This window comes from Galeopterus variegatus, unplaced genomic scaffold (genome assembly GCF_000696425.1).
Source record: "Galeopterus variegatus unplaced genomic scaffold, G_variegatus-3.0.2 Scaffold1651, whole genome shotgun sequence".
NCBI classification, from domain to species: domain Eukaryota; kingdom Metazoa; phylum Chordata; class Mammalia; order Dermoptera; family Cynocephalidae; genus Galeopterus; species Galeopterus variegatus.
Window position 1 is genome coordinate 112144 of NW_007727762.1, and position 27001 is coordinate 139144.

General features: G+C 36.1%; 1 pseudogene; it reads left to right on the plus strand.

The window, feature by feature from the left end:
- The first annotated feature begins 18591 nt into the window (after window positions 1–18591).
- LOC103594954 lies at window positions 18592–19669 on the plus strand (annotated as a pseudogene).
- The last annotated feature ends 7332 nt before the right edge of the window (window positions 19670–27001 follow it).

Sequence of the window (27001 nt, forward strand, 5' to 3'; positions counted from 1 at the left end):
CAATTTTGTGAACAGTTTGGAAAAAAGTAATAGGTTAGCCACCTTCTTCAGACTTCCCGACATATTATTTCTGACAATATAACCTAATTGAACCACTAGCCTTATTGTAATTTTTTTGATTTTTTTTTACCTCTGCTTTTATCACAGGAAAAAAAAAAAATGGCAGAAACTGCAAGCACCAGTAATAACTGAAGAGGACTGAGATAGCTCCTTCAGTCTCCATCAAATACTTCTGTATGGGGAGCAGCAATTTTCACACCTGAAATGACTGATCCCAGGTTAGAGGATGTTGTGTTGGGAGTGGTACACAGAGAGCCTGGTATAGAAGTGGGGACCAGGAGTGAGCCTGAGTCCCTGAGAGGCAGGTAACAGACCTTCGTAAGGATGATTCCCCACTGGAATATACACATACTGTATTTTGAAACACTTTCTTGAAAATTTTCTCATAGGATTTCTGAGATATGTGGCTTGTTTTCTTCCCCAAAATTTGCTTTCTGTTTTGGAAACTTGACCTAATGTAAGATAGAAAATGGTTTCAGATCAGTTTCAGATAGTAGCTAATTCTAAATGATGTCTTTTTTAATGTAATGATCTTTTCCAATTTTTCCCTACTTGCTAAACTCATCTTACATATCTGTGAGTAATTTTTAAAAGTTTTACTTAATATTTGTGACTCTGCAAAATAATTTTACAAATAAATGACTTCTCTAGGTCTAGATCAACAGGCTCTTTACACTTAAAATGTTTACAGACATGAATAAAATAAATTTATCTTAGGAATAGCATGCCAAAACTAAAAATAAAACAATTTACTTAAGAATTAACATAATGTGCAAGTACATTATGCAAATACAAAATAAAATCCAATTATTTAAAAAATTTGGAAAAAATAGTCTGCTTATATTGTAAAATGAAGAAGAAAATGCACTTCGCATAGTATTTTTTCTTAAGGTTTATGATACAGAGAAACATTTTAAAATAAGTTGTTTATTTTAGAGCAGTTTTCTATTATTCATGTATTAGGTAAATTAATTTAGGAAGTTATTTGGAGGTTGAGATTATAGATAGAATTTTTCGTGCTACAAACTCCATGCCATCTTCTTAAGTATAATATAAACTCTGGAAAGGCCTTTTTGCTTATTTATTGTTTTGTACATAGAGCAAAGAATAGTGCCTAGAACAACGTCTTGACACATGATAAGCATTTAGACATAAATGAACCAGCAATATTTGAGAAAACATACATAAATATGACTGTCTGTGTGAACTTAACCTGATTCAGAGCAAAGTGACATTTATTGTGTAGGTTTTATGCACAATTAAACTCTAAGATCCTATTGTCGATTTTGTCCTTTTAAGCAAATGAATTTTTTAACTACTTTAATCCTTCTTTTATTTACAAATGAAAAGCTTTAACATATTAATTATATTAATTCAGTGTAGTCATTATTATAATGTTATTTCCTCATTGGCTAAGAATTCACAGAACACTTTAAGAATTTAAAAAATGAAAGACAAAGATGAGAGTAATGGCTAGCAAGTACATGCCCCATTTACTTAATGCTATGCATTGTTTCTGAGTTAGTGCATTTAAATGTACTAACTCTAACCTTCTATTATGGGCTGCCATGTGTCTGTTGAAAAATGTGGACACTTCACAATTTTCTTTGCAGCTATCAATGACGAATGCTCCAATTCTGAGCAATGAGATGCAATCAGAAGTCATTAGACAAGAAATCCAGTAGAGGCACAGACTCAGCTAGTGGACGGTGTCGGAAAGTGAAGCAGCCTTCATGAGGAGGTTCTAGTTCTAGCTAACTAAAACTGTCTATATAAGAAAAAGTAGTTCCTATATAAACCACAGTAGCCCTGTTTCTGTTACATGCAAATGAACTGTAAATCCCTAACTGGTTCAACTGATAACAGGACTATTTTCCTATGAGCAATTCATTCATCCTTTCATTCAATAACTATGAACTGAACACTTGCTATGTGTCAGGCACTGTGCTAGGTGGTTGGAATATATCACTGCATAAAACAGACAAAGATACCTGCTCCCAAGGAGCTTATATTGTAGAGATGGTGGACAAATAAATAATAAGTAATAAACATAATAAATAAGCTAATTAGTTTATTAGAAGATGATAAGTGTATGGGAAGGAAAAGATAGAGCAGGATAAGGGACATCAATAATGTCAGGGAAAGGACAGAGTTGCCATTTTCAATAGGGTGCTCATGTTTCTTCACTGAAGATGTGATATTGAACATAGACATGAAGGAGGTAAAGGATGACTGTGTATGGATGGCACAGCCAGTGTGAAGGTCCTGCATGGCCAGGTGGCTAATATGTTTGAGGAAGAGCAAGGAGGCCTGTGTGGTTTCTGTGGAATGAGCCAGGGAAAGAGGCCAGAGAGGTAATAATGGGGGGTGGGGTGGGAGAGTAGACAGTATAGGCTGTGGGCCACTGTAGGTACTCTGGCTTTTACTCTGAAATAGGGTTTTGAGCAGAAGAGAGCAAACACATTTTTAAAACAAGCTTTTTCGTGTCTGTGTTGACTACAGGGGAGAAAGGTTAGAAACAGCACTGGGAGGTAATTGCAGTAATTCATGGGGGCCTAGACCAATGGCAACACTAGGCGTGGGAAGTTAGGAGTGAATGGATTCTGGATATGTTTTGAAGGCAGAGTCATCCAGATTTCCTGAGAGATTTGAATGAGGGTTGTGGGAGAAAGAGGATCAAGGATGACTCCAAGGGAAATGACATATGGCTTTTTAAGGATACTTATCTTCTGTAGATCTTATGGCCAATATGTTATAAAAACCTGCTACCCTATCTGGAGACTCAGAAAACACTGTCTCCATGAGACATTAGAAAATTCCAAGGATTAGAAAGTTGAAGCTGAACGAAAAAATCTCAGAAGACTCCTCAAATTAATGATGATGAGTGTCTACACTTCAGGGTTGCTGAACACCTGCTTAGCTTGGGCAATGTCAAGTTTTGCAAAAATCTTCAGCAGGAATGGAGTTAACTGACTGAGGGTAATGGCTATGAGAATTGCCTAAGGACCTCATTTTTGTTCCATTGTAGTCTTCACAAAGGCTTGTAACATCAGGTTTATACAGGTATAATTAATGTAATCTGGTAAGAATTAGAGGAAGTATACTGAAGGCTAGAGTGAGATGATCTCAGAACTAGGAAAAACAAAGTTAAATTCTAAAACTGAATTACTAAAAACTTCATGTAATTGCCACAGTTAGCAAATCTATGGATATTTTATGGGTCAAAATGGGAAGAATAGGGCCTAGAAATTGTTTCAAAATATGATTAAATGTGAATTAGAATATAATTAATGATGTTAATGTATATCTGAAAACAGATTAGTTTACAGAAGAGGGAAAGTCTGCAGGGGTCTGGAGAAGGGAACATGAACAAGAATTTGTGTTTACCCTCACTCTGCTTACTCTGATCGGAACATATGCACAGTTTTACAATTGCTTATGTTGGAGAACAAGCTTCTAACTAGCTTAAGGAATAAAAACTCGTTTATCTAAAACATTCCCAGTCCACTCACATGTTTCAACCAAAGGACTCTACTTAATGGCCTTGAAGAAGGAAAATATACCTGTGTATTTGGATATTGGAGACTGTGATGGTTAATTTTATGTGTCAAACTGACTGGTCTAAGGGATACCCAGATAGCTAGTAAAACATTATCTCTGGGTGTGTCTATGAGGGTGTTTCCAGAAGAAATTAGCATTTGAATTGGTAGACTAAGTAAAGAAGATCTCCCTCATCAATGTGGGTAGGCATCATCCAATTCACAGAGGGACTGAATAGAGCAAAATGGAGGAGGAAGGGCGAATTTCATCACTCTTCTTGAGCTGGGACATCCATCTTCCCCGGCCATTGGACACTGATGCCCTTGGTTCTTGGGCCTTCGAACTCAGACTGAATTACACCGCTGGCTTTCCTGGTTCTCTAAATTGCAGACAGCAGGCTGGGACTTCTCAGTCTCCATAATTGCATGAGCCAATTCCTATAAAATAGTATATATTTACATCCTATAAATATTTATATATTTATGACATAAGATATACATATCCTATTGGTTCTGTTTCTCTGAAGATCTCTGATTAATGCACAGAAATTAAGATTTTATAGACCTCTTGTTTCTCAACTCTGGTCCTAACATGGCTGCATGTGTTCTCCTCAGGATAGCCTGGTCTGATAATGACCTATTGAACTATTCTCTAATTTTCTGAATCATGTTCTTCTTTGTTTATTACTGGCTCCTTAGAGAATATCTTGTGAAATCTATTCACAACAATTTGTAGTTTGGCCAAACCAAAAATATGAATGGCTTGGACACAAATTCATAAATGTCTTGACCAGTTTTCTTCTCAAGATATTTTTCTTTATTTTTTACCTCCCCCTTGAAATCGTAATAGCTTCTTTATGAAGGAGCAATACTGTATATTTATGATCTCTCTTTTTTATGTCTCAGAGGAAGAAGTATTTTGCTTCCCTTCTAGGCCTTACCACTCTGCCTGTATTCCTAATTTTATGCTGATTCACTTTGGTGTTAAATGTTTATGTGATATCTATTTTATACCAACTACTTTGCCAGGCCATGAAAATATAAAGGTAAATGTAACATTATACTTGCCCTTAAGGATCTCACGGTCTAGGAGATAAGAACGTATGTGAGATATACTACAAGAAAAGAGGCTAAGTATTTAGAAAGAAGTATGGACAAAGACCTAGAGGATTGCAGATGGTGTGATGAGTGATTCAGATCTGGATGTTAATGGTGGCTTCCTATAGGACCTCTGAGTTTGCTTTGAAAAATAATTAAGAGTCTGTCAAATGTGAAGGAAAAAACCCAAGGGCATTTCAGGCAGATGGATATAATAGTGGGCATGGAAGGGTTAGCAGGAAATGAGGAGAGAGGTGATTTTTTTTCCCTATTATAATAAAATTAGAATTTTATTCCTGATGAATAAAAGAAGCCATAGAAATAGAAATGTTTTAACCAAAACTACAAAAGAATATATCAAGCTTATTTATGATTACTTTTACTATTAGGTGATACCTAAAATAATAGGAATTAAAAAAATAACTTAGCTACTGAAAATAGAGTTTATTTTTCTTATAAACTACTGCGTGTCTTATAAGCTGCTGAGGGTTCACAAATATTTTACCTGTTTCCAAATATGTAAAGGATCATGAAAATCAACTACAATGTATATTAATAAGTTAAAAAAACACAAATGTGTAACATTATTTTATCAAAAGTTTAAATTAATAATATCATTAAAAATATGATAAACATTTCTGAATATTATAATTTGTTTTCTAGGAGCACTGAATTAGGAAAATGTTGTAATCAATTAAATCCGTGCTTTTGAGCAACTGTGAGAACAATTTAGTTGGTATAGAGAAAGAAAAAATTTTATGTTTGTTTAAATGTATTAGTTTAGTTTTAAAATGAAAGGACATGTCCTTTTAAACAACAATAGCAAGAAGTAGATTTACAAGTGAGCTAAAACACGTTATACCCATTAGCAAGAGAAAGTGCAATGTGAGCCCAAGTATACAATGAAAATTTGGATTTAAATAAGCCCTGGCTTCAAAAAGAGAAAAGAATGGGCATGAAAAAGAAGCATGTCAGAAGGGGAAATTTTTCTGCTGATTTGAAAAATTCTGTCACATGGAAGTTATGCTGGGAAATATAGGACATATTCAACCATGGTCTCTTTCTGTCAAATCCCAAAAGCAAGGAAATGTTAAAACTCTAAAGAAAAGGGTGTTAACCCTGTGGGGAATTATTTCACTAGGGAAACTGAGATCATAATAACTATTAAAATGAGAGAGTACAGTAACATTTTAACCCCACCAATTGAGGAACTCTGGACTTCTAAAACTTGAGAAAAAGAACACTCTAAGTCTGTAGGAAACAAAAGAATTGAATTAAGATTAATAATTGTTACAGCTTAATGAATATGCTCTCGTTTCACACAAATATTCGTACTCTTTTAAATTTTGCTCTAAGTTATCTGACCTTTAAAATACATAATTTTCATTTTATCATTTACTCTAAATTTTGTAATCTTTAAAATATGTCATTATTTAGGATAGTTTAACTATAATATGCTAAAATATGACTTCATTTTCTTTGCATATTTGAATTCTGGTGAGGTTGCACATTTTTTCAGTCATCATCTTCTGCAACCTGTTGATTCATTCAAGTTCTTTGTCAATTATTTAAAGAGGGTTTTATGACATTTTTTATTGATTTGATGAAAATATTTGTAGGTGTTTTGAAACATTGTTGTTTTTACTGCTGAAATATTATATCCTAATGTGAGTTTGTTTTATAAAAATGACATAATTGGGTGTAAATAAATGTTATGTTTATATTTATTTATATATGATATGTTTATATATTATATACTCACATGGTATATAATATATTATATATTTGAGTATAAATAAATGCCATATTTTCATCACATAGTAACTGGAAAGTCAGAATTCTTGCATCTGGAGGCCATAGCCTTAGTGCTCCCATTCATTGGTTGACAATTATGAAAAATTCAGGTACATAACTAAGAGGAAATAACATCACTAAGAGCCCTGATGGGCTTTCCTTGCAATTGAAAATCTGTAAAGTGGCAACTAAAGTTAAAGAATGAAAAGTCAAATAACTTAAAAGAAAAAAACAACAATATTAATAATCTCTGTGTAATAACCTGAAATGAGATTATTAGACTCCCAGGGAAATTAAACAATTCTCTACGACTTTTAAAATACCTTTAGGACAGTTTGAATTAAGTCAGTGCTATCGTCATTATTATTACGTACAGTAAGTTCTTTGAAAATGAAACATTCTTCAAATGGAATTTCTGAAGACAGAGTCTAGAATCAAAGGAATGAGATACTGTGCTTCACAATTCATTCTGCCACTTGCTAAAATTTGGTCAAATCGTAGTATAAAAGATCTATGTAAACAATGATACTTCATATTTACATTGAACCAGATTTTCTCTTGGCTTAAAAATACCAAATCAGTCATGCTTGAAGACTGAATCACAGTTTTTAGACGTCAAAGAAATAAAGTTAGATGCTGTGGAACATTTCAGAGTCTATGTAAGCACATCTTTCAGTCTAACTGATAAGGTCCAGTTCATCCTCTTAATAGCTCTGATATTTTTAAATCTGTCACAGTGTTGTGCAGGCAATTTGCAGTAGATGTATTCCACAAATGTTAAGGTAACCCAGGTTGAGGATTGCTTTTGACACCAAGTGCATAGATAGAACTTTATCATTTCCAAACACAGACTGATCTCTAGGCAAAAAAAATCTATAATTCTAGGGCATCCTGACATAATGAGAAATCAGTTAAGTTCTCATAGACTATAGGTTGTTTGGCTCTGACCTTTGGAGAGAGGGGTTTATGTTAAGGGTTTGGTTGCATTAAGTTGGTGGGCAGTCTACCTTTATTTTAATCTTTTTGTCTCCAGCTCTCTTCTCAGGCAGAATACATAATTTGTCCCCCCAGCTAGAGAGGCAACTCAGAACATTCTGCTGCAAGGTATACCCCCTACTGATAGTTTGACTTTTGCACAAAAAGCATGTGCCTTCGTTGGTTATAGAATTTCCTATTTTAAAGAGTAAATTGCCAGGAATAAATTAGGGAGTTTCGCTACCTGTGGCCGTCTCTCTTCCTTCTCTCTCCAGCCCCTTTCCATGGCTAGAATGATCCTTGCAAAGAGTAATAATGACCCACACTTCCCACCTCTAAGTCACTTCATAGGTACGCTTTGTGTTTTATATGTCCTAAGGTATTCAGTCGCACGGGCAATTCCACCTCAATATGTAGTATCAGGAAAGTTCAAACACATGCTCTTCCCCATTTTATTACCTAAAAAATTTATTTCACAAAAGGAAGAAAAAATCCTTTAATTTATTCCACATGATAATTAGCTATTCAACTCTTATTTGTTAGGCTATTTCTTAGTAAGTAAAAACTGGTGATTAATTTCCAAATTCTCAGAAGGCATCATTTTTATAGTTTTTCCTACAATACCCATTTTTCTTAGACCAAGTTGTATATTTTTCTATGTCTTATTTTGGAACCAGGATGAACCTAAGCTTTAGATTGCTTAGCTACTGCTCACAGCAGGATGTTACAGCAAATGAAAAATCGAAAAGTATTTAAGAGATGATGGCTATATTGGTGATTGAGTTGGGAAAAACTACTATAATGTAAAAAGAAGCAGAAGAGGATAATTTAAGAAACAACTATTTCCTCTATGCCTCATGAGCAGCAGGTTAAAGCTCAACTGATTTTATTTTTCTTTATTAAATAACGGAATATTGAAGAGGCTTGTTACTAATGCATCACTGAAAAACATTTACTCAAGGTATAAAGAACTGATAAAACTTGAAATATATCTACCTGCCAAACATCAGGGCTTCAAAGTCTTTAAGCACTTTCTGTGCATCAGGCAGTTGTATTCATCGTCTGAAAGGATGACCTGTTAACGGGATCCAGTGGTATTGGAATCTGACATACAACCTAGAGATAAAATTGGATAAACTGGATAATTTTTTCAAATGAGTACCAGGGTAGGAAAAAAGATACTCTTCATCATTATTAAATAATGCCAGTATTTTCTGTGTGTCTAGGGAGATTTTCCTTGCTATACGTTATTAATGGCTCCTGAAAACAGCTTATGAAATTGATCTTAAATATTTTTATGCTGTTACTAACCTCTATGAGGGAGTGGTGTGTGTGTGTGTGTGTGTGTGTGTGTGTGTGTGTGTGTGTGTGTGTGTGTGTAAACCAGAATCTAATTTCCATCTCCTGTGGGCTTTTAAAGGCTGTCTCCATAGTGATGGCCAATGAGAGGAGAGGATTTCACAGGTTTCTTTCTCAGTATACGTGGCACAGTCATCTTCTTTTGTGTCCTTCTGTTTGTTCCCTATATGCCATTACTGGCTGCCTCCATAGCAACAGCCAATGAGCTCTTGCACATACATCACTGCACCCTCTGTGTGTGCTCCTCTGTGCGTGCCCTCATGCACTCAGTGGTATGTATCATAAAGCATCTGAGAGCCATTGTGCCCAGTCAGTTGGTTTGTGGCCCTGGCAACCTCATCTTCCTTCCATACCCTCAGGATAGCACTAATCACAGCTGTCTTAAAAATTGCACCTACTTGAGTTGTCCACCCCATCCAGTACACATTAGTATTCTCCAGCCTGGGTCCCATGGATATAATATGTTCATATATTTAAAGATAAAAGCTTATCGGCTTCATAGCTTTGGGAGAGCCCCAACTTGTAAAATATGAAGTCTCTGTATGGGATAGCTGTTTAAGTCTAGCGGAACTTTATCATAAAAGAGTACATTCTATTCATACGTTTTTGCATTTTATGCTATTTCTTAGTAGTGTTTAAAACAGTTTTTAGCTTTGAGTTTTATTGTTTTACAAACAATTACCACTTACATAATTTCTCTGTGTGGTATTATTTTTCCTTAGGAATAAAAGGAAGCATTAAATATAAAATTTGCCCTCAAGAAGTTTGATTATTTTGCAAACAATTATCTGCTATATCCACCTTGATGAGATAATCACCTAATGAAAAGGAATTGGTGATGATTTCAAATAATACAAGGACCCATCAATTAACTGACCTATTAAAAAACATGGCTAAGAGTGTAGGTGACTGAAAGTATGTATTGATCTCTCTCTCTTTTTTTTAATTGAAGAGAAAACAAAAAGAATAAAAATGAATGACAATTTAATATAAAGCCTATTTATGTGAATATAAAATATTGTTAGTATAATATTAGATAATTACTGCTATTCCATAACAAACATAATTGGGAAACGTAGGGCTGAGAGGTCTGGTTCTTTTGAACTGGTCTAAATGATACATGGACAAATGACTTGATGGCTACAATAAACCAAAGATTGATTACTAAAATTTCTTACATTGATACCTTAATTTGGACTGATACATTTGATTTAGGCCAAATGACATTAATTATAAAAGTTTCCAAATTCAAATAGTTGTCTCAGAATAAAGTTATGAACCACAGGATAGAATGAACTCATTCTACCAATTATTTTTTCAACTTACTTTAATCTCTTTCTTTCTTTTTTTTTTTTCTTTTTGTCCTTTTTTTTGTGACTGGTAAGGGGATCGCAACCCTCGGCTTGGTATCACCCGCAACGCACTCAGCCAGTGAGCGCACTGGCCATCCCCATATAGGATCCGAACCCACGGCCTCGGCGCTCCCAGCGCTGCTGTGCTCCCAGCGCCGCACTCTCCCGAGTGAGCCACGGGATCGGCTCTTTAATCTCTTTCTTAGAGAAAATTTTTGCCCTTCCTTAAACTCTAAAGAACTAGAGAAAATGCAAATTTACTCATTTGGTATTTTGGACCTTGAATCATCATAAATATAATTCTGCTATCAATTACCTCAGAGTAAAAAAAACCTTTATGAATAAGCTCAATACTGCTCATTTAAGGTGTGAAAAAGTTTTCAAGGGTACCAGTTTTTAATCTGTTCTCCAAGCATACATTAAAAGAGTTGCAAAAATGTGAAAGCAGAAAAAATTGAAGTCTAAAATATTACATTAAAATTTTTTATTTTAAGTTAAATGAGGCAAAATATTTAAAAAGACAAAAGAAGTGTGGATGAGTAGCTCAAAAATATGTCTTCAAAAAGATTGTGGAAAGATTCATTTTATATCTTAATTCTATTTTTTCCTCAAGTCTTTTGAAGTAGCTTCACATAAGGTATTATGTATATTTAAAACATAAATATAAGATTGAACTAAAGAGAAGAATACCTTGGTATTTAGATATTTTTGTTATTTTGGTTATCTCTAAATTTTAGACTTTCCTTTTTAAAACTTCTTATTTATTAAAACGTAATTGATTGAACATGTACATCTGTGTGGTACAACATTGAATATCCATATCTGTGTGCAATATGTGATGCTCAAATCAGTATAATTAGTATATTCAACATCACACAATGTAATCATTTTTTGTGGCCTTTTAACCCACCTCCATCTCTCCCTTTCCCACCTCTGCTGGTCTCAGTTCTGTTCTCTCCTTTTGAAAATTAAATGAATTGTTGTGTTTGTTGTATCTTTCTTTCTCTTTTTATTTATTTATCCATTTGTTTGTTTGTTTGTTTTTAGTTCCCACTTATGAATGAGGACATGCAGTATTTCTCTTTCTGTGCCTGGCTTATTTCACTTATATTTTTCTCTAAGTTCATCTGTGTTGCTGCAAACGGCAGGATTTCATCCTTTTCTATGGCTGAGTAGTATTCCATTGTGTATATAGACCACATTTTCCTTATCCAGTTGTCTGTTGATAGACATTGATGTTGGTTCCAATTCTTGGCTATTGTAAACAGAGCTGTGATAAACATTGGAGTACAGGTGTCCTTTCAACATGATGGTTTCCATTCTTTTGGGGATATACCCAGCAGTGGGATTGATGGATCACATGGCAGTTCTATTTGTAGTTGTTTGAGGAACCTCCATACTGTTTTCCATAATGGCTGCTCTAATTTGCAGTCCCAGCAACAGTGTATAAGGGTTCCCCTTTCTCTGCATCCTTGCCAGCATTTGTTATTCTCTGTCATTTTGATAACGGCCAGTCTAACTGGATTGAGATGATATCTCAGTGTGGTTTTGATTTGCATTTTGCTGATGCTTAGTGACATTGACCATTTTTCCATGTGTCTGTTGGCCACTTATATATCTTCCTTTGAGAAATGCCTATTTGGTTCCCTTGCCCATTCTGTAATCCAGTTGTTTTTTTTTTACTGTTAAGTTATTTCAGTTCCTCTGGCTATTACTCCCTTCTTGGATGCATAGTTTACAAATATTTTCTCTCATTTTGCAGGTTGTCTTTCACTCTGTTGTTTCTTTTGGTGAGCAGAAGCTTTTTAGTTTGATGTAATCCCATTTATTTTTTCTTTTGTTACCTGTGCTTTCAGGGTCTTATTCAAAAGTTTCTGCCCAGTCCTACTTCCTGAAGTATTTCCCCTATGTTTTCTTTTAGGAATTTTGTAGTTTCTGGTCTTACATTTAAGTTTTTTATCTGTTTTGAGTTGATTTTGGTATATGGGGTCTAGTTTCATTCTTCCATGTAAGGATGTTCAGTTTTCCCAGCACCATTTATTGAAGAGGCAGTCTTTTCCCAAATGTATATTCTTGTTGCCTTTGTCAAAGATCAGTTGGCTATAAATATGTGGGTTGATTTTAGGTTCTCTATTCTGTTCCATTGGTCTGTGTGTCTGTTTTTATGCCAGTACCATGTTGTTTTGGTTACTACAGCTTTGTAGTTTGCTTTAAAGTCAGATAGTGTTATGCCTCTGGCTTTATTATTATTATTATTATTTTTTGCTCAGGTTTGCTTTGGCTATTTGTGGTCTTTTATTGTTCCATATGAATGATAGGATTGTTTTTTCTATTTCTGTGAAGAATGTCATTGGTATTTGAATCTGTAGATTGCTTTAGGTAGTATGGACATTTTCACATTGTTAGTTCTTCCAATCCAAGATTATGGAATGTCTTTCCATCTTTTTGTGTACTCTTTAATTTTTTTCAGCAGTGATTTGTAGTTCTGGTTGTAGAGATCTGTACCTTCTTGGTTAAATTGATTCCTAGGTATAATTTATTTATTTATTTATTTTGGTGATTGTTGTAAATGAGCTTACTTTCTTGATTTATTTTTCTTCTAGTTTTCTGTTGGGGTATAAAAACACTACTGATTTTTGTATATTGATTTTGTATCCTGCAACTTTACTGAAATTGTTTACCAGCTCTAAGATGGTTTTTTTTTGTAGAATCTTTAGGTTTTTCTATATATAGGATCATGATATCTGCAAACAGGGACAGTTTGACTTCTTGATCTGGATGCCCTTTATTTCTTTCTCTTGCCTGATTGCTCTGGATAGTACTTACAATACTATTTTAAATAGGACTGGTGACAGTGATATTGGTGGTGGGTCTGTTGTGTATGGCTTTTATTGTGTTGAGATTCTTTCCTTCTACATCTAATGTGCTGAGAGACTTTGCTTTGAAGAGATGTTGAATTTTACTAAATGCTGTTCTGCATCTATTGAGGTAATCATGTTTTTTGTCCTTGATTTTGTTAATGTGGTATATTGCATTTATTTATTTGCACATGTTGAACCATCCTTGCATCCCTGGGATGAATCTCACTTGATCACGGTGTTTAATTTTTTTGGCGTGTTGGTGTATTCTGATTGATAATATTTGGTTGTGGATTTTTGCATCTATGTTCATTAGAGATATTGGCCTGTAGTTTTCTTTTTGTGTTGTATCATTGTCTGATTATGGTATTGGAGTGATGCTGGCCTCATAGAATGCATTTGGGAGAATGGCCTCTGTTTCAATATTTTGGAATAGTTTGAAGAGAATTGGTATTAATTCTGCTTTAATGGTTTCATGGGTATTAGCAGTGAAGCCATCCAGTCTTGGGCTTTTCTTTGTTTGGAGACTGCTTATTAGTGCTTCAATCTCATTGCTTGTTATAGTTATGTTCAGGTTTCCTATTTCTTCTTGGTACAGTCTTGGTAGTTTGTATGTGTCCAGAAATTTATCCATTTCCTCTAGGTTTTCAAATTTTGTTGGCATATAGTTTTTTGTAGTAGTCTCTAATGATTTGTATTTCTGTGGTATTGGTTGTGATGTCTCCTTTTTCATTTCTGATTTTTATTTGGGTCTTCTCTCTTCTTTCTTTAGTTAACCTAGCTATTGGTTTGTCTACTTTGTTTATCTTCTCAGAAAAGAAACTATTGTTTCATTGATCTTTAGTATTGTTTTTTTGGTTTGTATTTCATTTAGTTCTACTCTGATCTCAATCCTTTCTGTCTACTAATTTTGGGATTGGATTGTTTTCCTAGGTCTTCGAGGTATAGTGTTGTTTATTTAAAATATTTCTATTCTTTGATGTCAGCATTTATTGCAATAAACTTCCCTCAGTCCTGCTTTTGCAGTATCCCATAGGTTTTGGTATGATGTGTCTTTATTTGCATTAGTTTGAAGAAGTTTTTTGATTTCCTGTTTAATTTCTTCTTGAACCTATAGGTCATTCAGGAAAATGTTGTTTAATTTCCATGTTTTTATATAGTTTCCAGAGTTTTGCTTATTATTGATTTCTAGTTTTAATCTATTGTGGTCTGAAAAGGTACTTTAAATGATTTCAATTTTTAACATTTGTTGAGACTTGATTTGTGACCTAACATGTGGTCTATGTGCTCCATGTTCCATGTGCTCCATGTGCTGATGAAAAGAATGTATATTCTGTCATTGTTGGATGAAATGTTCTGTAGATATCTGCTAGGTCCAATTGGCTTATAGCGTAGTTTAAATCCTATGTTTCTTCATTGATTTGTTGCCTAGATGATCTGTCCAAGGCTGAAAGAGGGATGTTCAGGTCCCCAACTATTATTGTATAAGGGTCTATCTCTTTCTTTAGGTCCAGTAGTGTTTGCTTTATATATCTGGGTTCTCTGGTGTTGGGGGAATATACATTTATGCTTGTTATGTCTTTTTGCTGGTTAGATCCCTTTGTCATTATATAGTGGCCTTCTTTGTCTCTTTTTATGGTTTAAAGTCTGTTTTATCCAATGAAAGAATAGCTACTCCTGCTCATTTTTGGTTTCCATTTATGTGGTGTATCTTTTTCTATCCCTTCACTGTTAGTCTGTGTGTGTTTTTACAAGTGACATGAATCTCTTGTAGTTGGGTCTAATGTTTTATTCAATCTGTCACTCTGTTTCTTTTGAGTGGGAATCTAATCCATTTACATTAAGGGTTATTATTGAAAGGTACTTTCTTATTCCAGGCATTTTCTTAATTTTTGTTTGGATGTTTTAAGTATCTTTTGTTCCTTTCTTCTCCTTTTATTGTTTGTCTTCAGTGGTGGTTTTTTAAGGTGGTAAGATGCAGTTTATTTGTCCTATTTGCATATTTGTTCTACCAGTGGGTTTTGTTCTTTCTGGTGTATTCATGGTAGTGATTACTGTTTTTTGGATTCCAGATATAGGACTCTCTTGAGGATTTCTTGTAGGGCTGGTTGTGTGGTGGTGAACTCCTGAAGTTTTTATTTGCCTGGGAAATACACTATTTCTCCCTCATTTCTGAAGGATAGCTTTGCTGGGCATAGTATTCTTGGCTGGCAGTTTTTTTCATTTAGTATTTTGAATATGTTATCCCATGCTCTTCTGACGTGTAGAGTTTCTGTTGAGAAGTCTGCTGTTAGTCTGATGACAATTTTCTTACAGGTGACTTGATACTTTTGCTGTTTTTAAGATTCTCTCTTTGTCTTTGACCTTTGCAGTTTGACTATAATGTGTCTTCGACAGGACCTTTTTGGATTGAATCTGTTTGGAGATCTTTGAGACTCCAGTATCTGAAGATTCATTTCTCTTCTTATACCTGGGAAGTTTTCCATTATTATGATGTTGAACAGGCTTTTCAATGCATTTTTTCCTCCTGGAATATCCCCGATTTGGATGTTTGTGCGCTTAAGGTTTTCTGCTAGCTTTCTTAGATTTTCTTCATTCTTTTTGATTCTTTCTTCTTCTTCTCCTTTTTTTTCTGCTTGGGTTATTTTGAAATGACCATCTTCAAGATCAGAAATTCTTTCTTCTGCTTGCTCTAATCTACTGATTAAGCTCTTGGTTGTGTTTATCATTTCATTGAATTAGTCCTTCAGCTTCAAAAGTTCTGCTATATTCTTTCTAAAGGTATTAATCTCTTTGTAAATTTCCTCCTTCATATCTGGATACTTTTTCTCATTTCATTTTGTTGTCTAATTTAGTATTCTTATGTCTTATTCTTCCTCCTGTAGATGTGTTTTATATCAACCATTGAGTAGGGTGTTTTAGTATTGGTTCCAGGTAGACTCAACAGTGTCATCTCTGCATGGGTATTTCAGCCATATTCAGTGTTGGAGTTGCATGTGAGTGCTTTCATTGCCTAAGTTCTGGGGCACTTAGTGATTCCTTGCTGAGTTTAGTGACACTGTGTTGGTTTGTTGAGGATGTGGGTGAGCTCTCAAGTTCTTGAGAGAAGTGCCTGGGTGTCCTATCACTCTAGCTGGAGTGGGTGTCCTTGGGTGGGCTTGTTGGGTAGCATCCTGTGATCCTGATGGGTGCACTGGGGTGTACAGGAGCTCCTCAATTTGAATGGGTAATCCTAGGTGAGGTTTCTCTTTCTTCTTTCCTATAAGCAGAGGCTTCTCCTGGTTCCTTGCTTCCTCCAGTTGGGGGATAGGTTGGTAGTGACTGGGAACTTTCTTTCTTATTCTGTTTGGGTGTCCTGGGTTTCTGCACTCTTTGAGGGCTCTGCATCTGTCTCACCCTAGATCAATGCAGTTGCATGGGCAGCACACATACCTCCCACCAACACGTGTGCTACCGTGTGTGGCAGCATAATTCTCCCCATTGTTTGGGCCACTAGGTCAAGCCTCTTTCCCCAGGCTCTGCTGGTGACTCTCCTTGTGTCAATGTACTTGAGTGGTCAGTGGGCCACCTGCACAGTGGCTGTGGATACTACTATGGTGGTGAGCTGCTCTTGCAGCAACTGTGGCTGTGGTAGTGTCTGTGGTGGACCATCCATATGGAACTGGTGTCTGAGACAATGGCTGGGGCTGCCCGCAGCTCCTGCTGAGGTCCCTGAGTGCTCTTCTGATATCTGCCAGCTGGAGGGCCATCCACCAGAATTTCTTATACAGACATTTTTAACTGAAATCCATCCTTTTATAATAATGCACTTCTTACTCCTATCTCAAACTCTAAAATCATAATTTAATTCAATTCAATTTGGAGTTTGGAGCATAGTCTAGACTATTTGAGCTTGACTATATCCACTTATTTTCATCATTTTGTGTTTTTAAAAATTCACAATAAAACCTGCAATTGCATATAATATGTTCCTTTCAAACAGATCAAATGGCAATAGGATTCCTTGTAAGAAAACATTCTTGTGAGGGGTGGGTTCCCCACAACAATATTGAATTGGTTGTTACCCATTGTGAGGAAAAGCAGACACTTTGTCTTCACTAATTGGGTCCTCAAGACTGCATGAGGATCCTTGTTTAATGAAAGGTATTTGTTGTCCTTCCTTTATAGGCAAGAGACCTAGCCTGGAGATGGCATGGACAAGGGAGGGCCAAAGAGCTCATATTCAAAAATAAATCTTAGAAAGTAGAAGTCCAGTGATTTTTCCAATGACCACTCAGAAGTCAGCAACCACAGGTCAGGGAACACAGTCATAATAACATCATAAGATCACTTAAATTTTGTAATTTCCCCATGCGCTTTGGTTTCTTCATTCCCTTAAAAACACAAGTCCTGTGTGTTCATCTTTGGGGACAGCAAGAAATCTTGAAGTTGCAGAGCCTATCCCTCTTTACTGCCATATTGGTGGGGAGAAGATTCCTGGGATGAGAGAGGGATGAAGGCAGTAAGAACTGTACTTAGGTTGATGTTGAGAAAAAAGGCCAGCACAGGAGCCAACCTGGGTTATAGAAAGTGTGAGTCTTTGTTACAAACTACTGTACACAGCATTATGACCCTCTGAAACATTCTATTGGGATAATGTTACATGCTATTGAATTCTTTATTACTAACTCTTGACATCTCATGGAATCCAGCTATTTGAAAACAGTCTATTTTATTAAGACCTTCACTCACCCTAAATTCTATCTTCAGGCATTCCATTTATTGTGATTTAAGTTGTTCATCCCATGTAATTTTCCTGTCTCCTAGTATTATTCTACTCAAAGTTGTTGTTAAGCAACACTTGGGAATTCAGGTTGTTTAAAGAGTTTCTGATGTTTTTAAAAGCAACTTCATATTCCTAACCCATAGCTCTCTTTCAGCAATTCCTCACATCCCTCTCCATTTTTCTTACCTTATTTTGTTTTCCTCCTACTGCAATATCATGTTGCCAGTTATGGAACATTTGCACTCATTCTTTGTCTTTTTCTATTTGCCAAGTGTCGTTACATATAGTTGTCCAATATCAGTTCCCCCCAACCCCCTGTCTTACTTGCAAGTGTTAGGATCTATCTCACTTTTATTTGGGATATTAAGCTGTCAGGTAAAATGAGTGATTTTTCTAGTGTGAGAAATTGTTTTCTTTTCTCATTGTACAGTTTTTATCATGTATCCACATTTATTCCTATTTCAGTTTCCTTTAATTATGGTTGAATCTAAAGTTATGCAAGATCAGGTGTGGATGGTGTGGGTCATGGCTGGGCCTGTTCTCCGGTTTTCCCCTTCCCCTAGTTTCCTCCTTCCTCCCTTTCCCTCCCTGGGTGACTGTCGCAGACTCCCTGACTCCTCTCTAACCCCCTCCTGACCTTGGGGCCACGAGATTGGCCTCCTTTTTCTGTCTCTCGGCCTAGCCCCAGTGTCAGGGCGCTGGCCTTGAGGAGCCTAAGGTGCTGCAGCTGAGGAGAGAGAAGACAAGACGACCCTCAGCTCACCAGCTTGATCTCTAGGTTCGCCACCACCATGGCAATGAGGCAGACACCGATCACCTGCTCCTGCCACATACAGCCCCTCATTGATTTGGCCTTCAGTGGCATCACGCCTTATGGATATTTCTTAATCAGTACTTGCGAAGATGGTAAACCTATGCTACACCAGGGAGATACAGGAGACTGGACTGGAACATTTTTGGGTCATAAAGGTGCGGTTTGGGGTGCAACATTGAATAAGGATGCCACCAAAGTAGCTACAGCAGCTGCAGATTTCACTGCCAAAGTGTGGGATACTGTCTCAGGAGATGAATTGATGACCCTGGCTCATAAACAGATTGTCAAAACTGTGGATTTCACACAGTATAGTAATTATTTGTTAACTGGGGGGCAGGATAAACTGTTATGCATATATGACTTGAACAAACCTGAAGCAGAACCTAAGGAAATCAGTGGTCACACCTCTGGTATTAAAAAGGCTCTATGGTGCAGTGAGGATAAACAGATTCTTTCAGCTGATGATAAAACTGTTCGCCTCTTGGATCATGCTACTATGACAGAAGTGAGATTTCTAAATTATAATACGTCTGTTCACAGTATGGAATATATTCCTGAGGAAGAGATCTTGGTTATAACTTATGGAAGATCTATTGCTTTTCATAGTGCAGTAAGTTTGGATGCAATTAAATCCTTTGAAGCTCTTGCAACCATCAATTCTGCATCTCTTCATTCTGACAAAGAGTTTCTTGTTGCTGGTGGTAAAGATTTTAAACTTTATAAGTATGATTATAATAGTGGAGAAGAACTAGAATCCTATAAAGGACACCTTGGTCCTATTCACTGTGTGAGATTTAGTCCTGATGGAGAACTCTATGCCAGTGGTTCTGAAGATGGAACACTGAGACTCTGGCAAACCGTGGTAGGAAAAACATATGGCCTTTGGAAATGTGTGCTACCTGAAGAAGATAGTGGTGAGCAGGCAAAGCCAAAGATTGGTTTTCCAGAGACAACAGAAGAGGAGCTAGAAGAAACTGCTTCAGAGAATTCAGATTCCATCTATTCTTCAACTCCTGAAGTTAAGGCCTGAGCATCAAGCATATGCGACAGATAGTAAACAACTTATGGACTAAAACAACAAGCAGAGAAAAGCATCAGCCTTACAGAGTTACTCTCTGCTTAATGCAAACACAGCAGTAAATAATGGGAAATATGAATTAGCTCCAGTGCTGGAAGAACTAACTTGTTGTTACCCATGAGTGGAAACTCATGAGCATCAGATGAAGGCAGGTGGAGTTATGGTCTTAGAGCACAACAGCCTGTTGTGTTTTTAATGAATATGTGCAAACCAATGTCCAATTTCTCTTATTACAATTAGATTTCATGTAGCTGTTTATGTTATTATGGAGAAGAAAAATGTATTGGTTATTTTTCTGACTTTTCCCTTAAAGCAGAATTCCTTTTCTTTTTTTTTTGCTCTAGTTGTAAAGAAGAGGGAATACAGGATAAAGTAACTGGTTTGATTTCTTTCATTGTACACTGCTCCTGAACATTTCATTGTTTTTAGTTGTCCAAATAAAATGGCTCTAAAACAAAAACAAAAACAAACAAACAAAATGAAGTTATGCAAGATGAGAAATGTCTTAAAGTTTACGCAGTCCTTGCAATAGTTATGCAAATGAGTGAAAAGTCATTTTCAGTAATTAATACCAGCACTAAAATTCTCTTGGTTAACAGGAAATGAAGTTTCTTTGTTCCTCTTTTCTCTCTAGTTTTCACATTGATAATTTAACCTCATCGACTCATAAGAAAATTATTTTTGGTACTTTATTATTATTATGAGGCCATTATTATTATTGTTAGAAAACCTTTATAGACTGCCATTCACATGCTGAAGTGTCCCCAAAATGATCATGAGAGTAAAGATAGCCCTTTTCTGCAGTCTCACTTCTTACCTTCCAGTGATGACAAATAAACCACACTGTAAGAGCTTGTAAAGTGCCATGAAAGTTAATTTGATTTTTCCAATTTTAATGGTCAAATTTACTGAGTGCTTACTATACGCTAGGCAATGTCCTGAGCACTTTCTATGCACTTATTCAATTTATTCAGTCCTGTAAAGCAGGTACCATTATCCCTACCTCATAAACGAGGAAATTGAGGCACAGAGGGATAAGTAACGTGTCCACAGTTATACAGTTAGTAGGAGGAAGAGCTGGGATTCAAATCTGGACAGTCTGGCTCTAGATTAAGTATTATTCTATAATTCCTGTAATCTTCAAACATTTTTATCTTCCTCCATTGGGGGACTCAAGTTACAATCCTCTTATCACCTGAATATGCTAGATGGACAGTGAAATTTTCAAATGATAGCATTAACGAATCTATAAAAATTGAGATTAAAATCAGAAAGACTGCAAAGGAAACCAATGTGTTCCCCAAAGAAACTATATTAAAAACTTTTTTTTCCTCTCTAAGTCATTTGGATTTGGTTTTCCTGGAAGTCACTGCCTGTGACAATGCTTTTACAGATCTTGTCTCAGCAGGATGCTTGTATTCTTTTAATGCATTGATACTGAGAATTAAAAAAAGGTGAAATAGTTGGGAAAGCATATGTATGAGTGGGATAAATGTATGTTGGTGGTCAAAAATTCTTTAAATTAAAGACTTTTGAAATCTACTTTAAAGAGCTGAATTTATTTATGCACCACTGCTATAGTGAATATTTCCTAGCTGCCCCTAGGATACATGGCATTGAGTTGAGTGCTCCAAACAGTTCATGAGCTTTCTCACTTATCCTCACAGTCCTCCTTGGAAGTGTTGGTGACTCTAGTCCTTCAGTCGAGAAACAATACTGGGAAAACAAGAAAACACCTCCAAGAAATGTTCATCTTATTTAGCTCACTGTATCGACCACTTTTGATAGTATGTACAGTGATTCTCTATCCTTGGCTTTCCAGCTTGAATTTCATAATCATAACTTTGCAAGGCACAGCTTTCTCTGCTCCTGAGTGGCTTGCGTTGCTTTTGAGATGCACAGAAGCTTATCTTCGAATCCACAAGCTTGTTTGGGGCTCTGAAGAGTTGAAAAGCCTGTAGTGAAGCATGACATGAGTCTATGGCAAAGATGTGACTCAGGCCAGGCTGCAGAGAGGACTTTTCTGGAACCTCCTGACCCTGGGCAAGTATGTATATACTTGAGTTCAAAGTTCTTTCTTGGAAAAAAAATACATATTGTAAAACAGCATGATAATAACAATGGAAAAGAAAAAAAGTAGCTCATATTGTCACCACCCTATCTAGACAATTCTGTTTTGTCACCAGCATCAATACTTTTGTAGAAGTGGAGTGTTACAATCCCCCAAGAGGAAAACTACATTTCACCTTCCTCTTTCCTCACTCAACTCTGTAATCTCCCTGCAAAAGCGGAGCTACCTTCAATAATGAGAAGTGAATATTTTCCTAAGGATTTAGTGGGGAAAAGGGAAATAAGACTCAGATAGCACAGCACACAGCAGACACTTGACACTTCCTGTTTGGCCTTTCCCTACTCTCCCCCTACTTCTTCTGCCCAGTGTCTCTTTTCTTTTCTGGCCTCCCACCCACCCCCTTCAATACCCCTCAACTAGACTCAGCAATCCAGTTCTTCCCCTTGGCTTGCATTTTTATCTTGGCAAAACAATCAGCCATCTATTGGCAGGCGTGCCCCTCAGGGGTATAATTTTATCCTCTCCAATGTAGATTTCATTGACAAAATGTATTTCTGACTGACAGGCTCCAATAAGCTGTTTTCAAACCTTGTCCTGGGCAGTGGTCAAGTGATTGTGTGTTTAGGCTGTGGGAGGTGGTGGGGGTGGAAGGTGGGGTGGAAGTTAGGGTGGAAGAGGGTACACTTCCAACCAAAGGTTACTTAGGCTTTTCAATATAACTCAATTGTAGTACTAATACTTATATTAGTATTTGAATTAAAAGAGAAGGAAGGAGAGGAAAGAAGAAAAGAAGGCAAAAGGAGTTAATTTTTTCTCACTGGGTGCCTTTTCAAGTAGCCCACAGAATTTTTGGTATCTACCACTTTCCTAGATGCCCCATCTTCCTTTGTGATTTCTGGGATCCTTTTCTGTAGTGTCCAGACTTACATGCTCCCTGCTGGACCAAATCCTCTTCATTTCAACGTGTAGGTCTTCCATCCTCAAGTATAAGCTCACAAATGCTTTGCCTTTCTGTACTCAGCAAAGCTAATTTCAGCTGGCTGTTCAGAGGTCATAAAATTAAATTAACATTTACTAATGTGTGTACAGTGGATAGCACTTTATCCATTCAAGAAATATTTGCATTTTAAAGAAATGTGTAAAGCAAAAGATAATCTTTTTAGTAGAATTTTTTTGGGTAGTAACCAAAGTGCAAAAAAAATTTTTTTTAGGAAGTATTTTATTTGGGCCAGAGTCATGACTGGGAATCTGGATTCAGGGTCTGTTCATCCTCTCCACAAGTCCTCTCCTTACTCTTTTGAATGAACAGATTATCTAAAAAAAATTCCATTTACCTTATACTCCTCCTTTTCTCTACTCTACAATAGCTTAATCGGCAATACTTCTGAGACTTCTGTAGATGTGGAGGTGTGTCCAATTGAAGGGAAAAAGTGTACAGATCAGAGCCCCAGGGATTAAATTTATGGGGCATAAGTAAATGCTGTTTCCCGGAGTCAGAAATTGCTTAAACTCAAAAGCAGCATTATTTGACATCTAGTCAGAAGTTTCAATGAATAATTTTTTTACTTATAAAAAGTAATATGTGACCATTATAGCCAATTTAAACAAAAACATTTTAAACAGAAAATACACGATATAAAAGTGATAATTCCTCTCTTTCCCACCTCCAATTCCATTCCATCGAGGCAACCACTGTTAGCAATTTAGAGTATATCTTTTCATACGTTTATCCACAATTGGCTAATTTCAGCTCTGTATAATCCTGACATTTAGCTTTTCTAGCATTCTCTTGGGCTATCTTGTTCAAAAAGGTAGGTCAGATTTACATTTGAGCTATGGCATAAAGTATTTAATAAAGGAAATATGTGCTATAAAAAATGAAAGTTCTTAATAACATTATTTAGGGGGTCAGCTATTGAACGTTATCACAATTTTAGGTCTTTATAGCAACATGATAATTTATAATCTTCTCCAAAATTTTTGCTTACAAACACGTCTGCCTAAGTTACTAATTTATATGTTTCTGTTTTGTTTTTATGCCATTTTAAGCTTTAAGTCTCTCTTCGTGTCCTTTTTCTTTGGAGATACATTTGAAAGGTGGAAAAGTGTGATACTGGTTAGAGCACAAGACTCAAACAAGCAAAAAACACCCTCAAATTCAGAAAGTTTTCTTTTCCTCTCCCTATATTTGTCAATGTTTAATTAACACTTCAGTTTTTTCGTCTGTAAATGTAGATACATTTTTGGACAAGTATGGCATTTGGCATACATTTTAGAATAATCCATTATATCTTAAAACTGTTATTTGTTTTCCTTCGGTTTTCTTTTCTTCAGAGTAATAATTCAAGTAGCTTTTAGGCCAGTTTACTGTCACCTCCAGTAATTGTTAATTTGTTTCAAATACATCCATGTAAATACTAATTTATTTTTAATGCTGATTTTGCTTGGGAGCAGAGGTTAATTTTTGTTTTTACTTACACCATACTTTTGATATGCTCTCCCTTTAACAACAATTTCACTTGAATTGTATTGATTGTGTAACCACTCTATTCTTTGGATACTATTTTAAAAATCTAGGACTGGGGGCCGGCCAGTGGCGCACTCAGTAGAGTGTGGCGCTTGGGAGCGCGGCGGCACTCCCGCCGAGGGTTCAGATCCCATATAGAGACCGGTCCGCTCACTGGTTGAGCGCAGTGTGGGCGCGACACCGAGGGTTGCGATCCTGTTGCCAGTCTCGGTAAGGGCGTGACGCTGAGGGTTGCGATCCCGTTACCGGTCACGAGAAAAGACAAAAAGGAAAAAAAAAAATCTAGGACTGGAAGAAACCAGTGAAAATCAGTAACAGGAGTAGAATATTCAATGGTGATATTGAGGAAATAACTATGTAAGCTCTGGGAGTGTTAGTATACTTTAAACTCAACATGTCATACATGAAATGCTGTTATTACATCAAAAAATACACAAAGGGTATTATCTATACAAATTTGTCAACAATATGTTAACCTTATTACCATTGTATTTTAAAAGGTTAAATAAACAGTATAGTTTTGAAGTGGAGAAATTAAAGCATGTTCAATGAGATACGCGAACTCTGCAGAAACCTGAAGAATTAGGTCCATGTGGAGACAGAGGCAACATTGAATGGGAAAAGACACTTCCTTTCATGAATCATGATTACTTGTGTAAAATCTTCTTTACTGTAGTTAAAGTGTGTTAGGATCTAAGCCAATACACTATTTACTGCCCCCTCTCCCATTCCTCTCAGGATGTCTTTTTTGTAGATTGAAGGTAGGAAATGTGATGTGCTTTCTCTCTGAGATGTCTCTCCCTGCTTTAGTATTAGCATTAATCTTTCCCACATTCTAGGGTTAGGCTGTTGACCATCTTGATTATTGTTGCAGCAAGTTTGTTTCTTCTTCCTGTGTTTTTATGGGTATTTCAGTGAGAGGTGAGGATAGGCTGGCTGCATGTAGGTCTGCAGAAGAAATGCTCACAGCACCTGGGTCAGTACCCTGGGTGCAGCACGGGCTTAGTAAACAGATTTATTTTTTCCCCTTTTTATTTAAAAAAAATTATTTATTTTTTAATTGACATGTATTGATTGTATGTATTTACGGCATAAAGAGTTATATTTCAATATGCTTATATAATGTGTGATGATGAAATCAGGGTAATTAGCATATTTATCATCATAAAAAATTTATCATTTCTTTGTGATGAGAACATTTGGGCTTCTCTCTTCTACTGAATGTTGAAACATTCAATAAATTACTGTTAATTATAGATGCCTAGCACTACTGTAGACCACTAGAACTTATTTTTTCCTATCCAGCTATGATTTTGTTTCTGTTAATCAGCTTATCCCTATCCCCCTGCCCTCCCTTTCCCAGCCTCTAGTACCCACAATTCTACTTTCTACTTCTATAAGCTCAACTTCTTTTTTCTTTAGCTCCCACATATGAATGAAAACATTGGTATTTATCTTTCTGTGCCTTATTTATTTCGATTAACATACTGTCTTCCCAGCTCATCCATGTTGCTGCAAATGACAGGATTTCATTCTTTTTTTATGGCCGAGTAGTATTCTATCACGTATATATACCACAATTTTGTATCCATCTGCCAATGGACACCTAGGTTGATTCCATATCTTGGCTACTGTGAATAGAGCTGCAATAAACAGGGGGTGCATATATCTCTTTGGTATGCTAATTTCCTTTCCTTTGGATAAATATCCAGCAGTGGGATTGCTGGATCATACAGTAGTTCTATTTGTAGTTTTTTGAGGAAACTCCATACTGTTTTTCATAATGGCTGTGCTAATTTACATTCCCACCAATGGTGCATAAGGTTCCCTTTAATGAAATATAATTTTTATTTTGTAACATTAACTGTGTAGCACATCATTTTTAAGAGTTAAAATTTGAGGTATGATTCATGTGCAATAAACTGAGGTAAGGATATACCAATTACCCTAATTTGATTATTTGATTAATACACATATTATACATGTATTGAAACATCATACTGTACCCTATATTTACAATTATTACATGTCAATAAAAAAATGAAAAAAAAAGTTTTTAAATGCAAAAATAAAAAGAACCTGGAGTGTTTGTATGCAGGGTATGGAGCAGTGAGGAGAGGGCTGCACTATGGGATGGAGATCCCCTCTCAAAGTGGAGAGTGTGGGTCAAAACAAGAGAAATTAGCCCCCGTTTATAATTTAGCTGACCTGTGAAGGAAAGAGAAACAGCCTGACTAATTACCTTGGTTTTCTCTTTATAGCCAGGAGGGCAAAAAAGAAGAAACAAACAAAAAACATTATTACCAACTGGCTTTCTGCTGAATTCTCTAGAGAATGGCTGGACTGTTGCAGCGGTTGCCTTTAGGGCCTTAAGAAACAGCCACTTCCTTGACTTGGTTTTTGCATTCATGAGACTTGCACTCTAGAATTCTAGGGAGAGAAAGAGGATTATAAGAAGCAAAAGGAAGAGGAGAGGAAGAGTGTTGTGGAAAAAACCGTCAATTCTTTTGTTTTGTTTTGTTTTTCTTTGCCCCAAATACTTTTTTTTGTCTGAAAAATTTAAATCTCACTTTCAAACTGTGCCCCCCCAATCTCAATTTGATTAGAAGGACCATGTAAGGAATCTTACTCCTTAACCATTTGCTGGTTGAGTCTAAAAAAATGGAAGTTAAAGCCACACACCCTCTTTGCAGGGATACATTCACTTTTGG